At 41.2% G+C, this 7,124-nt stretch overlaps 1 long non-coding RNA gene across 1 annotated transcript; it reads left to right on the top strand.

The window, feature by feature from the left end:
• The first annotated feature begins 251 nt into the window (after positions 1-251).
• On the top strand, positions 252-4,221 carry LOC124264109. The gene is made up of 2 exons (XR_006895055.1): positions 252-341; positions 2,312-4,221. It is a non-coding gene; the product is annotated as an uncharacterized LOC124264109 (long non-coding RNA).
• Positions 4,222-7,124: the final 2,903 nt, after the last annotated feature.

Genomic DNA, 7,124 nt, shown 5'->3' with positions numbered 1-7,124 from the left:
CCACAACAAGGAAGGCTAAATAATGATAAACACTCACATGACTCAGTAAAACGAAGAAAAAGAAGAACAACAACAACAACATCATCAACAACGACGATGCTTATTTTCTACATCTCTGCGTGTTATTCGTAACACCTCATATCACCGATGTGCCCTAATGCCTCTGACTGTGTAGTTTACCATGTTGATCGTGTGATTTATAACAGAAAACGCCAGCTGGTCTGCATAAAGCCAACAAGCTTCCGACAAGCACATATACCAGTCGCCGTGTTAGGCGGAACTTGCCACGACGTCACCTACACGTTCTGCTGCATGACGTGTAGATCAGTAGGGTAACACAGGTGAGTCACAGCTTCGACTGGAAGTTCCAAATTACTAGCTGCAACCCCTACTACTACGATCGCTGTCGCTACTTCTAGTGCTGTTACTGATATTACTGCTAATGCTACTACTGCTTTCTGTTTCTATTTGAAACACCATCTCTATTCCTACAGCTATTAGGGGCTTCTTCTGCTGTCAGCCTTGGCTCTATTGCTGTCGCTGTTACTACTACTGCTGTTTCCAAAGACGTTAAAAGATTGCACTTGTTGTTACCCTGCCTCGTCACGAGGGAGATAAAACATGGACTGTCTGACTGAAGTAACCGTGTTAGACTGCGGAACAAGTCAAAACATTGATTACACAACAGTCTCGTTTCCTGCTGGCTGAGTTCCGTCCTATTGCGCTAGTTAGTAAAATAACCAGTCCAGAATTTTGAAACAAATTCATTCAGTTGGATACATAAATATTAATCAGTATTATTTGATACATCTAAGCACTTGTATATTGCAATACTACGCTCCTTCTAATCCTTGCAAACACGTTGTGCAGCGTGCTTTGTCGTACAGCGTGCTCTGACAAACGGATATCTGGAAATCGTGGAAATCTCAAAACGAGGCTCTGCCGCTAAAAACGTTTGGCGATCTGCGTTACAAAATACAGCAATCACATTTGTGCGTTACAAAACTACACTGAATGAGCGCAAAGAACACATAACAGGTGTAACCAGTGAGCCAGATGCATTGTGAATCATTTTGCGACCTCATCAAACAGGGGCAGTCTGTGACGTCTTAGTTAAGGTCATGCTGCCTACACCTCGCCATCAAATATGGAAATACGATGTTATTAAAGTTTAAAATTAAAATTCATTTGTAAATACCATTTTCTTATGAAACAAGGAATTGGAATTCAGTGTAACCAAAGTTGTTTGTGGTGTCTCTTTTCATTTTCACACGAGAAAATTCAGATCGGCTGAAAAGTAGGTCATTGTCTGAATAGGTTAATGCGACTCGTGTTTCGGTTTGGGTATATTGTTATAGCAGCATAGTACGGCACTAATAACAGCAGCTACACAGTGCCGTGTTATACTGATAATCCAATATACCATTCCTCAGTCTAACACGGATACTTCAGTCAGACAGTCTTTGCTCTCTCTCTCTCTCTCTCTCTCTCTCTCTCTCTCTCTCTCTCTCTCTCTCTCTCTCTCTCTCTCTCACACACACACACAGTGCCGTGTTATACTGATAATCCAATATACCATTCCTCAGTCTAACACGGATACTTCAGTCAGACAGTCTTTGCTCTCTCTCTCTCTCTCTCTCTCTCTCTCTCTCTCTCTCTCTCACTCTCTCTCTCTCTCTCACACACACAGTGCCGTGTTATACTGATAATCCAATATACCATTCCTCAGTCTAACACGGATACTTCAGTCAGACAGTCCTTGCTCTCTCTCTCTCTCTCTATCACTCTCTCTCTCTCTCTCTCACACACACACACACACACACATACAGACAGACAGAACCAATTCCCCTCGTACGTGTAAATGGCCTCTCTTGCAATTGCACCCCAAATGCTCACACCAAGCGCTGTAGGGATCGTTGTCGACACACGTACTACATGTACGTTTTTCTATACAAAAATGTACCCAAACTAAAATCAGAATGCAGAACGGTACCATAAGACCAGTCCATTCTACATTGCGCTTAGCCGGTTGACTCAGAAGATGAAAGGAATTTGCTTTATTGAAACGTGCCCGGGGTAACGACCCTTCACGTTGCTCCTCTGTCAGTACCCGTGCCCCACAACGACCCCTTCAGGACAACCATTGCTCCTGGAGGAGCATGTAGTTTATAAAGCTGGTAGAGATTACATTATCATCACACCAAGCTGCTATCTTCTGCATCAATTAATGCACGTCTCGTGTGACAGACCCACAAGCACCAGGTGGCGCTGCAAACTTATTGAAACTGTCTATCACGTTTATCATTGTCAGGCGTCGCCAGTTGGTGCGGATCAGCGTGTAAACCATGGTTTCAACTCACAATAAACGGGCCTACAAAAAGGCCCTCGAAATGAAAAAGGCAGAGGCATCCTCCCGCCTTAGACACTGTGCGAGAAAGGTGGCGCTATTTTTCTCACTCCTCAAGAAGGTCATATTTGAGAAACTTCCTTTATCGTCTGCGTTGCTTCTGTTCAAGGCGAACGACATGGAGTCGGACCTTCAGAATGTCCAGAAGTCAAAGAAGAAGCGATGAATGTTCAAAGGAAGTGATCCACACATGGGCCTTACTGGCTTGAAGGCCCATGTTCACTTGAAGGCCCATGTACTACCTTCTACGGGTGCACCGTAGGATGTTCATCAACTGATTTCATGAACATAGGAATCACAGAATGAATGAAATATCATCAGCACCATATATTTCAAGTTTGGTTGATTCCAGATACACTGTTGAGGCGGGATCTGCATCAGGATGTGAATGTTTCTGTTTCCTCGGATAATCGATACTGACTCTGGCGTTATCATTACATATTTGATTATTTTTCGTGTTCGTGTTCAAGGCAAACAAGATGCACAGTAAGAGCAATAATCTTGTAAAAGACTAGAACAAAATCCACACAGACAGGATATTCATTAACAGGAAATGGAGCCTTAACTGTGAACCTGTGACTTTTTTACTGTAAATAACAGAAATTACATGTGGACATTAAGAAGAACACTTGCCTGAAATGTTGATTCCAGGGAATATGTTCAGCTTCCGGCGAGTAAATATGAATTCATGTACATGTATCGTATTTTGATAATGTAGTCAAACCGAATATGCGTTTATTTGTGTAAGTAACTGTTGTCAATCGTTGTCAAGTAGTAAAATGGTTCTGTAGTGGCTTCTAATGAAGTATGTAATTTGTTCGGTAGCCTCCTCCATAGGAAATATCAATAACAAGAAGATAGAAGAATGCAATCGTTTCCATGGTAGCAAAAAATAAATACTTATGACAGTCAATTATTCGATGATTGTAAACAATTAAAATATTGATTTAGTTAACAATAATTGTGGTTGTGATGCGAATATGATTTGAATGTAAATAATATATAAAGGTAAACACTACCAGAAGCGAAAGTCATCACAAAATTCAGTATGCTTAACGGAGCATTGGCTTCATGTTTCATTACAGTAGTGGCGAAACGTTTGTCAGCGTAGCCGAAAAAATGTGTTTTATTCCGATGATGTGGACAAGAGAAGACATTGTGGTAGCATTCCTCCCCACCACACCCCTGTCACCCCCATGGATATTGCTGAAATTGGTTAAATACCACCTATTTTCATAGTTCCAATGTTCATCCTAACGTGTCGGGAAAAGAAAGTATGCACAGTGTTTGATATGATACAAACAATAAATCGCCATTTAATGATGTGGTGTTTGATAGGGTTATTTTAGGGGTGTTTGGACCTTATGATTGCAGTGTTTCGGCAACTGTCTTAAACTTGGTTGAGTTTGGACAAGATTTGTAATTTCGATCAAGTCCAATTTTCATGTGAATACTTTCAATTTCACAGCCTGGTTCCCGGGGTTTGCTGCGCTAACGCTCCGACACTGTGACCACGGGAACCAGGCTGTCATTTTCCCAGCTGTAGGTACGTAAACACAGTTACATATAGACAGAGCTGAGTCTTATGATAAACACTGGTTGAAGCATACAGGACACCTGATACACAGATAGTAATGATTGAAATGTGCTGTTATTTAAATGCATGAGAATTGTTATTGTATACGTGTATATATTCCACTTACATAAAGTCGCTTATGGAATATGCGCGGATAGACACTTTATTTTTCACAACGTTATTACTGATGTTGAATAAATGTGTACATATGTCAATATAAACCTTTTGTATACTTGTACATGCATATGTTTTATTCATTATAAGAGCGTTCGACTTCTCGTACCCTTCTACCTGTGAGAGATGAATAACGACTTTTTGGTTGGGGCTGTGGGGTAGCCTAATGGTTAAAGCGTTTGCTCTTCACGCCTGCAATACTGTAAAAACGGTGTAAAACAAAACTCACTCGCTCACTTCATGGTAAATAAGGAGTAGAGTATAGATTCTCAGTGCCCCACGCTTGTGTGAGTGAGTGAGTTTAGTTTTACGCCGCTTTTAACAATATTTCAGCAATATCATAGCGTGGGACACCAGAAATTGACACCTCGTATCCATGTGGGGATTCGAACCCGGGTCTTTGGCGTGACGGTGTGAACCGACTTGTGACTGAATGTTGTCAGACGCCGCAGGTGTATCATTATAGTTGTAAAGTGCTGAGGAAACAACTACACAATAAATATTCCACTGAACCGAAAAAAGTACGAACGTAATCAAATCGTTGCAAGAATGAAAACAGTGCGAAATGAAAGGTCCGCACACAAGTATGATAGCGTTTCAAATCACGTACCACCATAGGATAACTTTTTTGTTTGTTTCATATTTGGCGATTATCAAGGATTTGTGTTTTGTTTCACTGTCCTTCAGTGTATTTTGGCGAAATGATAATACTCGAGTATTTTTCCAAATTATATTTAAAATATTTGTATTTTTTAAAATTTTCAATGTGTTTTTTTTATTGTCAGAAAGTCCCCTGCTACAAGATTGATGATCACTTCCAGGGAAAGAGTGACACACATTTATACAGTATGAAAGCGTACTGACAGAAATTCTTAATTCTTAAAGAAAGAAACTCTTGCACTCTAACCTTCATAATAATACTGTTGTAAGTTTAAAATAAACTGCTAGTTTTTACCAAGGGTATACTTAGGCTAGACTGATTGAAAAGTGGATGATAGAATGTCGTCTTTGTCTAAAGTTTATTGAGTATATTTCTGCGTGAGAGACAATATTTACCGATACCCAAGAGCGAATCGACAGTACAGGATCTTGTGGATTCAATGCGATGCTTATCTGTGTATAATCGCACGGTATTAAAGTATAGTTTGATGTTCATGCTTTCAACCACTGGTTTGCCTGGTCACGTGCACAAGCAAGAGGATTCCTATATGGACGTGAGACATATATCCCCGTGTCTATGGAAATAATTTATAGAAACGGGAATTTCGCCAAAACCCTCTGGAGGTAGACAGACTGTCATATCGAACAATGTCCGGACTGTCCCTGTGGTCAAAGGGTTTGGATATGGAAGCGTTGCCTCCCTTGCCTATTTCAGGATCCTCCGAATATCAGACCGGCACTATGATTGTGTTTGGTTCTGACGCGAACCAAAACCTGCTCACTCACTATCATATCAGGCATTGCTGGATTGGTGTAACGCTGTAGTGCGATGGAGTTGTTCGACGTCCACGATGTATGCTGGTGTTTTTGTGACCAAGCTGTACTTCCCCACGAGACAATAGATCACAGTGCCACTTTACTCTAAACAGCTGTTACTCGATCGCTACAGCAGTGCTGTTGATTATTTTAAATATACGCGATTCATCAACCTACATTCTCGTTTAAACGTCAATAAAACATGTGGGTTTATCACGAAGGAGTCACATATATAGAGGTCATACATCTGGCTATAATATATCTAAACACAGCCTCAGACAGTTCCTCCATGTTATCATAAATCATATTCTAATGCAACAACGATATACTTGGAATCTCCATGGCAACGTACTGTCGGGCATTGAAGAGCGCTGTTTCCGGGAGGACCTACACTTGGGGTAGGAGATCGATGACACACAAGATCAACCAGTCACAGGTGTGACTTGTGACATCAAGTTATACTTTCCGGAGTCTTCCATACTGACCATACAGTCAACAATGCAATTACCAATCGGGTTATCCTGCTATTTTGTGCCTATTCTGATTATAAAAGGCGACTAATGGGATCAGGTGGTCAGGCTCGCCGACTTGTTGACACACGTCATCAAAGTTATACTTTCAGGAGGCCTTCCATACTGACCATACGATCAACAATGCAAATACCAATCGGGTTATCCTGCTATTTTGTGCCTATTCTGATTATAAAAGGCGACTAACGGGATCAGGTGGTCAGGCTCGCCGACTTGTTGACACATGTCATCGTATCCCAGCCTAGATCGATGATCATGCTGTTGATCACTGGATTGTCGGGTCCAGACTCGATTATTTACAGATCGCCGCCATATAGCTGGAATATTGCTGAGTGCGGCGTTAAACAACACACCAACCAACCAACCAACCAACCAAACCATCTATTATTACTTCTGGCTATTGAGGGCGGTGGGGTAGCCTAGTGGTTAAAGCGCTGGCTCGTCACGCCAAAGACCCGGGTTCGCATCCCCACATGGGTACAATGTGTGAAGCCGAATTCTGGTGTTCCCCGCCGTGATGTTGCTGGAATATTGCTAAAAGCGGCGTAAAACCAAACTCAGTCAGTCAGTCTGGCTATTGAAATGTGTTCTGTGTGTGTAATTCTCGTCCTTGGAACTGCTGTAAACACATTTGTAATACATGTCAGTGGTATCATGTATCATTGAAAAGTAATAGTGATGACAATGACACCTTTGAAGATTTCACTCCAAACAATCCAGAATCTGTACAGGAAGTGATGAAAAATGTCAATGATTGAATTCCTTCGAATAAGTTCCAATTTAGCCCAGACAAATGTGTAGACCTATTTGATTTCAACATATTCACAAGTAAACAGATTGAGCACATGTTTTCTCGACATTGGTGGACCTCTCCCCAAAACAGTAATGTCATTAGCCTCATATGATACCACGACTGAGGTACATTTATGCACAAAGCTGGACAATATCCAAACAGTATAAA

Source organism: Haliotis rubra, unplaced genomic scaffold, assembly GCF_003918875.1.
Source record: "Haliotis rubra isolate DU_JTF1 unplaced genomic scaffold, ASM391887v1 Scf91, whole genome shotgun sequence".
Taxonomy (NCBI): domain Eukaryota; kingdom Metazoa; phylum Mollusca; class Gastropoda; order Lepetellida; family Haliotidae; genus Haliotis; species Haliotis rubra.
The sequence above is the reverse complement of the archived record's forward strand: the minus strand, read 5'-3'. Positions and strand labels throughout refer to the sequence as shown.